The following is a 9183-nucleotide window of genomic DNA, read 5'->3' on the forward strand; positions in this document are numbered from 1 at the left end:
CTCCCTTCCCTCATTTCCTTCCTCCTTTCTTCATTTTTGATTGGTTACTTTCCCTTATTTTCAATCCCTCAACTCTCTCTTTTCCCCTCTCTCTCCTACTGCCATCTGGCAGCTTCTAATTTTTATTTTTATTTTTTTAACAATTAAAATGTCTCTAATTTATTCGTTTCAACTCCGATTCGCGAACGGTTTTCGCCTACGCGCTCGTAGGATCAAGCTCTATCCAATTATACTTATTGTGACCCCGTAAAGTCCATGGATTTTTAATGATTACTGACCAAAATTCAAACTTTGTAATTAGTTTAATTAAAATTCAAAATTTAATAAAATTTAATATAAATTTCCAAAAATAATATGAAATCTTGTTAATACAAATACGTAGTTTACAATAGTGAAATCCATGAATGGGATTTCACAGATGTGGCTCAACTTGGCCCATTGTTTGTGCTTGCCCGTTTATTAGGAGGGCATAATTGTTTTCCTGTAGTTGCTAATTAATCGATCCATGTATAACTTATACATAACTAAGATATCACTATCAGTAAAAAAGTCTCTCTCTCTGAGTGAAAGTTTCTCCTATTGAGAGTCTTTCTCACCTTCTGGTGTGAGGCTTTTAAAATTAAGAAAACTCGGTGGCGACGTGGTGTCAACCCTAGCTTCAACCAAGGTCGGTCTCCGTTTCCCCCTTCTCTCTTTCTCTTCTCTATTCTTTGCTTCTATTGCTCTCTCCCCTTGCTTTTTACCCCGATCTATTCTATTCCTTTTGCCTAGTTGGTATCCCTCCTTTTTGTTCATCAATATTCTGATTTCCAACTATGAATATCGTTAAGATCATGCGTAGAGCTCTTACGTTTTTACCAGCTCGGGTGTTTCCAACACCACCACCATCTACTTGTTATTTGCCTTCACTTGCAGTGTTCTTTGTGAGTTTATACGAACTTCATCCTGATAGTTGGCTTCTTTCGACCAGTTTTTGGTTATCTTGTCTTTATGGCTATGCTCGGGAAGTAGATCGGGGTAGGATGCTGCATTTGATGAGGCGATGCTCGGCTGGGGATGAGGAATTGGACGAATTGAGGTTCACTGTGGTGGCGATGGATGCAGTGGATGTTTCTAGAGTCTGTAAATTCGTTTGTGTGCTTAGGCTTCAATTGTCAGTTGACCCTTTTGTAGTCTGTTTGTCTTGGCCCTTTTTTTGCTTGTTTATATGTTAGCTTTGAGCCTTTGGTTTGTTTTTGTATGTTTTTGGTTTGTAGTAAAAATAGCTTTTAACCAAAAAAAAAAAAAAAAAAAAAAAAAGATATCACTATCAATTGATCAAGTGATGCTAATGTCAAAATTGACTTGTTTCATCCACAAACTTAACCACTTAAGCTATTCCCTCCTATATAAAGACCACCTTGTGGGTTAACCAAGGCTTGGAAGTCATAGTCGAAATCATGGTAGCCACAACCATGAGTATATTATGTTCCTCGACCAACCAATCATTCAGATACTTCAAGCATTTTATCACTAGTATTGCTAGTTGTTTAAATGTTCCTAGCTATAAGATTTTCGGATAATATGTAATTTAAATGTTCCTAGTCATAGGATTTTCGATTGAGCGTTGACCATCACTAAGAGTTGTATCTATCTAACTTAGGGTTATTTGTCTCAATCATTATGTAGAAACGCTAAGACATTATAGGTGCTCAATAGAGATTAAGTTCACTAAATGCAATCACAAAAGAGATCTTACGTAATCATGTCAATAATAACTCTTTGGTTGCAATAATGTTGCATTAATCCTTGGACTTGAGGTATTATAGCTGTCTTGTGAGCAGGTCCTCAATCTTTGATTATGTCAAATATTCTACTTTGGTTTAGGTGTGGTCAATGCGTCGTTATAATTGATTGAGATATTCATGTACTTGAATACACAACAAGGAATCTCTAACTTTCAGAATGGAAGGCGAATGCTTGTTCACATGATTCTGGAGTTTTTGAGCAGAGCAATTGTGGTGGAATCATGTGACGTCACATAAGCAAGTGGACTTAGGCCTAACCAAAGTGACTAACAACACTTTAGGGAAGGATCACACTACATTGTCATTGGAACGAAATAGATCTCTCCCGTAATTTTACATTGGCTTAAAAACTATTCATACGACTAGATGTCACCCATAATATGTGAAGACTTAAAAGATTCACTTATGATCTTCATAATGAGGTTTGATTAAAAGTAATTTTCAATCCGCTAATAACAATCAAAAGAATTTGAATCGTATCACGGCTTAGTCGATTAGAACCTAATGAATTGCAAGCCTAGAATTTATGATGATAATAAAGTGAAGGTTGTCACTCAGTACTACGATTTGATGGTATTCCTCTTCATTTGTAGGTTCGAATCTTGTGAGTGGCGAATTCAATACTAAATTAGGTTGTTCATTGTGTGACTTACCCGAATTTCCTCTCCCATTAGTAAAAAAATATGTCATTGTACTAAAAAAAAAATGAAGGTTTAAAGCCACGGTAGGGTACATGTTGGACACAAATTTATCGTCGTCTTCTCCGTCTCCCTCCCTCCCGACTAACCGTTGCTTTTCATAGAAAAAGGGTTTAGGGTTTTTGCGCAGTCCCAAATCTGTTAACTTGGGTTTGCTCTGCGACTGAAAAGATGGGGAGAGCTAAAAAAGGCCCTAAATTCGCAGTCATGAAGAAGGTGGTCACCTCCAAAGCAATTAAAAGGTAATAACTTTTGACAATTTCTTTCTTATTTGTGTTTATTTCTTCATTTTTCTGTAAAAAAAGTTGGAAATTTATTCAATATGTGCTATGTGTTTTGAATTCAGCTACAAAGAGGCGGTTTTGAATCTGAACAAGAAGGATCTCACCAAAGAAATGCTACCCAGAAATTTGTAAGTTTGTTTTGAGTTTAATGTTTATTTTAATTTTTTTAATTAGAGGTTTAGTGGTTTCGCATAATTAGTTTGGTTGTGAATTAGGCCAAATGTTTCTGCCGCGCTGTTCTTTAAATACAACACTGCTTTGGTACCGCCTTACCGGGTTTTGGTTGATACCAACTTCATCAATTTCTCTATACAGAATAAGGGTAGTGTTTAAATACTAATTGTTGATATTGTACATATAATCGTCTTACGCAAATTTGTTTTGATTCGTGACGGAAGGTTTTATAAACAGCTGCGTGTTTATGGTTGAAAAATCTTGATACATGGTGTACTTTTTTCAGTAGAGTTTAATCACATTTTGCTCTTTTAATGACCTAAAGGTATTGGTTCGAACTTAGAAATTATCTGTAGTGGCCATAGTTAACTATTTTTCTCCTTCACTTTATGCAGTTGGATAGAAGGGAATGATGGATTGCCTATACGCAAAATGTGAGTCTTAAATCACTCGTTTATTCACTTGTATAAATTCCATTACGAGAAATCTAGACCACGTCTCGATTGCAAATGCTCCTCTATTGGTAGCTTAATATTCTTTTTGGTAATTTTTGTTTTTATAACAACCTGTTTGTATCTTTTGAATTCGTAGGCACTCCTTGTATCACGGATTGTGTAATGGCAGAGCTCGAGAAGTTAGGTCAGAAATATCGTGTGGCTCTGAGGTATGTTCCCAACTTTGGTACCTCTTCTATTTCTTTGTTAGAAGGTTTGAAGTTGTTGGATGTGCATATGCATGAGCTGCTCTAATATCTATGTTCATTGTCCTATTCATATCATTTTATACTGTTTCCTTTTACATTTTCTAATTTTTCAATTATGATTTTAATTTCCTGTTTGTCAGGTTGTAAGATAACTAATATATTATGTAGCATTAATAATTTATGCTCCAGTTCACCAAAAGATTGCGTTACTAACAACGAAATTATTCTGTTCCGACAGGATTGCTAAGGATCCCGCTTTGAGAGACTACTCTGCACTCATAAAGGGACTTACGCTGATGACTGTATTGTTGAAAGAGTTACCCAGGTACAATTTACACCCAGTAACTGCACTTTCCTGTTTTGCTCTTTGGAGTCTTTATTCCTTGTTTTCAGTTGATAAAATACTATCCAAAATAGACTGGCTGAGCTGTGCTTGATTTATCCCTAGCAAAGTTGCCATAGTTCAACCTTTGGTATTTGAGAGGCACATGAGCACAACTATCATATCCCTTTTCACAAACAATTGTCTCTTGGTGGGTTCTTATTAAGAAAGGAAACTTTGAGGTTGTGAAAGGCCACAAATTGCATCCATCCTGCTGAGAAGGCATTGGACTATGGTAGGTATCGCCTATACTATAATGGCAGATGTTTTGCAACTGTAGGGGTGTAAAATTTGTATAATAATAGCTTGCTACAGGGTATCTGGCTATCACAAGTTTTATCCATTGTAACTTAAGCAAGAGACTGCACAAGTGTTTAGACTTGAGATGGAAATCTCATCAAGAATAAATTAGTGAAATGTTGACGATGAACAACCTAGAAATGGGAAACCAATGAAATTTTTTGTATCAAATCAGTTCCTTCTTTTCTTGGTTTGTAAAACGATATATTGAAAGTTAGATGGATTCCGAACGTTAAATATATTTTCTCTTCTGAAGCAGTTGTCTAAAGACTATGTTTTTTGTCCATGCTTTCTTTCTGTTAACGTTTTGGTAAAATTTACTAAGCAGATTGTGGTCTTCTGGCAATTATAGTTGCAGCTTATCAAAATTTTCTGATGCATTCTTATGACTAAGATCGACTGACCTTCTTGTTGGGTACAGCACAAATGCTACATTGTTGCTACATGCGATCGTGATTTAAAGCGAAGAATCAGAAAGGTGGAATAGCAATTTAGAACCATTTTAAGCGACACTCTGGCTTTAATGGAACAACTCCATAACGTTGCTTGTTTAAGTGCAGGTCCCTGGTGTGCCAATCATGTACATCACTCAACACAAGTATTCAATTGAGAGGTTGCCAGAAGCAACCATAGGTGGAGGTAGGCTTAGATACCAAAAAACTCACATAAGTACTGTTAATTGCCAAATGCTGTTTTATTTCAAGGTTTTTAACCAGGTTGAGTTGTTTGGAAAGTTTACGGGCTTGTTTTATTTCTTTTTGAACAAATGAATTATCTATACTAAGGGCGAGGGGCTGGGCTTAGCCTCACAATGGGCTAACAATATTGTGGTTCAAATTCACCTTTGACGAGAATCGAACCTAAGACCTCTCACTTATAAGTGAAGAGGAATACCACTAGGCTGTAGTACTAAGTGGCTACGGGCTTGTGTTTTTATTTATTAATGTTGACACTGAGGTGTTTTTAGAAAAAAATCTAATGTGAATCTTATGGCCTTTTTTGGAAATGGAACCAGTTTACTTGAGGTAACATAAAAAATTTTGTTTTGTTGCAGCTCCAAGATTTTAATGATTGGTACAAAGCAAAGACTAGTACTCAGATTCATATTACATGCTCAGATCAGCAGCAACATCGTCAACGGATTTGGTAGATCCTGAACAATTCTGTTTGCGCACTTTTGGGTTAGGTGAATTTTCTTCATAGGAACTTGTAAACGTTTCTTATTAGTCATAATAGAAGAAATCGAAGTGCACCTGTAGCACGTTAGTGTTATGAATTTTACTTGTGAAACTCTGTTAACTGTAGTAATTATATCCGTTTTTCGATTTGTCTAATGCAAGTGTGCAGCCACATTAAAACTCAACTCAAAACTCATCAGAGAGGAAACAAATAGCATACCATGATGCATCCCACAACAAAAGCAGGGGTTATAACATAACTTTAAGACACCTTCCTGTAAATATAGTTTGACAAGAACGGCCTTTACGAGATTGCATACATCAAATACACGGAGAACTGTTGGCGTTACTAGTGTGCAAATGGTTATTTTGAGAGCGACTTATATTAAACGGTAGCACTTATTTGATAATTGTTTGTAATTAGTTTTTATTTGTTTAGTTTTTATTTTATTAGATTTTTAGGGCCAAGTGGCGGCTTTCTTGGACCAAGAACATGCATGGATTAAAACGAAAAATAAATGGCGGAAATGTTGCGTGCAATTCCAAAACCCGAAACAATGGATCTTTAGAACTTGTATATTTGATAAGTGTGTGCTAATCACACACCTCTCTTTACTTCTCACACTCTTAATTTTCGACGGTCAGATCGAATGAATTGAAGAAGATCAAAGGACAAAAATTAATAAGAGTTGTGTGAGAAGTAAAATGGAGTGTATGGATATCATACCCCCATTTGATAATATATCACATGCATTTATGCATTAACACACTGTTTTACCTCTTGTAGCACTATCTTGATCTTCATCAAGGTCGATTACCCTAGTGGAGGGCCTTCTTCCTTGCATGCTTCATCTCCTTAGCTTTTGGACTCGAGTGGATTTAGAAACTTGAAATCTCCTAAGCACCGAAGATTTGGTGCCTCTAAGAACTGACACCTTCTAGATTATGAAAAGTGATGGAGAATGAGTAAGAGTGAGTAACTAGTATAGACTTGCTCTAGAAAAAGAATTGGTAGCTATAAGTGTTTTTCTCTTCTCTTTGGTTAGAGAGAATGGAGGTGAGGTTGAGGAAAAAAACTCTCTTACATGTGAGGATGAGTGGAATAGAAGACTTAATGAAAACTTCTCTGGGCTTAGGCTTAAATGATGAGTTATATTTTGAGAGTTTTTTATTTTTTGGTCTACACCAAATTACGCTGTGCCATTGCTATATCTAAGTATTAAACTCATTACAAATATATATTATTCTAAAAATCTTCATCTAGGCTCTAGGTGCTAGGCGCTAGGCTGCTTGCCACTGCCTCGATTAATTTCTAAGTGTTTGAAAATTAAGAAAGGGTGTCTAGACTTGCTTAGGAGCTCGCCTAGACCGCCTAGGCGCCCGATTAGATCGTCCATACCCACTTAGGTGGTGACTCTCACTTAGACAGAAAATAGATAACTTTCAATGTGCATTTTATTTTTTTCAAATAAATTGTAAGAGATGTTATAATAATTAGATGAACACACATTATATGTTTGTTTCTCATGTTCTCATTATGTTCTAATACTTTATAATCTATATGTTGCATGGAAGGTTCTAAAAAACGTTAGGCGCTAGTCCGGCGACGGGTTGGAATATAGCGCCTAGATGGCTATGCGGGGCCCTAAACATATTTAAGTAAATTTAATATATATCTTTAGTATCTTTGTCACATCCCGGCTTGGACCCCCACCACATCCCGAGCTCGACTCCACTGTAGCATGACATTGCCCACTTTGGGCCCCTACCACACCTTCACGGTTTTGTTTATGGGAACTTACATGAGAACTTCCCAGTAGGTCACCCATCTTGGGATTGCTCTCGTGCGAACTCGCTTAACTTCGGAGTTCCGATTAACTCCGAAGCCAGTGAGCTCCTAAAAGGCCTTGTGCTAGGTAGAGACGGGAATATACATATAAGGCTTACATGATCCACTCCCCTGGGCGATGTGGGATCTAACAATCCACCCCCTTAGGGGCCCAACGTCCTTGTCGGCACACATCTGGCCAGAGAGTTGACGGCCAACACGCCTTGATTTTGGTCGGGGTGTGTCAATCTTAGTGAATTTCGTGGTATGAAATGGAAGTTCAAATAATCACAAGTATGTATTAATTTATAAAATATCTTTTAGAGATCATATTAATTTATTTTGAATTTAAAAAGAAATGAAAGTGTCAAATATGTGGGTATGAAAAGAAAATTGGAACATTGGGACGCATAAAGATGGGCAAAATCAACCTGACAATCTATGTTTTTTGAATGAAAAAAAAAATCAATAGCACTTGATGCTATGGACAGACAGCTGTCAAGCAACTTATGCTAGCTGTCCAAACTTGAGTGGACAAACAAATAAATAAATAGTTTGAGAGTAGTCACGTGGGTGTGGAAGGAAGAGAGAGAAACTAATTTTCTCTCATCTTCTTCCTCTTCGTAAGAACGCAGAGCATAAGCTTATGACAGAAAAACCAAAACATAGCTGATCTACATTCATCCTTTCTCAAGTTCGAAAACAGAAAAAATTGAAATTCCCAGACCACCTAGGTCACTCAGTTGCCTGCCTAGGCCACCCAAGGGCCGCCTCAGTGCCCGCCTAATCCCTGTCCTGATTTTGCTCCCGCTTGTGCATTAATCCCGGTGGTTGGTCACCGTCCAACGCCTAGGTGTTGCCTAGGCCAATTTTTAGAACACTGGTTGCACGTATACTAATAAAATTATTTATTCTTTTAAGTATAAAACAACCACTTATTTATATGATATTTAATAGATTTACATAAATTTACCTAATCTCCTAGCCACATAAGCACTAGACTCCAACCTATTGCCCGACTAGCAACTAGGATATTTTAGAACCCAGCAAACATATATTGTTAAATTTCATTAAAGGGTTTGAACTTTCCAATGAAAGGCAAATCGGTAAATTTGATCCGACTGTAGTCGATGTAAATTCTGTGATGGTCGTGGAGACCACAAGATTTTTAGTTTTGTGGATTGGATTCGAGGCCTGATCCACCCTTAGACGCGTGGACATGTCCAACCCAATGGTAGGGACCCATATGAAGGCACGGAGGGATAATTTCTCTCTAAAGAAAGATTTTCTGGAACGAGATTTCTCTAAATTTGAGTCTCCCAAGTTTATGTGTATGGTTATTTCAATTAGGTGCTAATTTTTCTTTACATACGAAAATTTTGTGTTTATTTTGTCGACATTTTCTTCGTTTTTTTTTTAGAACATTTAAGCCAAAAAAGTCTTTGAATTTAGGCAATAATAGATTTCTAATTTTGTTTTGTCAAGTTTCGCATATAAAGTTGTTGGATTTACGTTACAGATTTTTATTTGAGTTCATAATATGGTATTTCAAAAAGAACAGCTAGACAATGAGGGCTAGTGTTATAGTGAAAATTAAGCACTCATGTGACCCTTCTCACTGGGGTTCGAAGCTCATCCACCATTTCTCCCTACTCTGTTAGAACCCCACCTAACTATTGATAAAAATAAATAAATAAATAAAGCGGATTCCGAGCCTCTACATTTATACAATATATTGGATGATTGGATTCCCCTTTCATAAGTATGAGTTATCTTGAATGCATGTGTCAAAGGTGATCCGGCAATTTTGCCATGTACAGTTTTCCTTGCGAATTTCTAGTTCATAAAA

General features: G+C 36.7%; 1 pseudogene; it reads left to right on the forward strand.

Moving 5' to 3' along the window:
- The first annotated feature begins 2506 nt into the window (after nt 1-2506).
- On the forward strand, nt 2507-6054 carry LOC103935562 (annotated as a pseudogene).
- Nucleotides 6055-9183: the final 3129 nt, after the last annotated feature.

Source organism: the organism of the source record quoted next, unplaced genomic scaffold (assembly GCF_019419815.1).
Source record: "Pyrus x bretschneideri cultivar Hongxiangsu unplaced genomic scaffold, Pyrus_bretschneideri_v1 Contig4, whole genome shotgun sequence".
Classification (NCBI taxonomy): domain Eukaryota; kingdom Viridiplantae; phylum Streptophyta; class Magnoliopsida; order Rosales; family Rosaceae; genus Pyrus; species Pyrus x bretschneideri.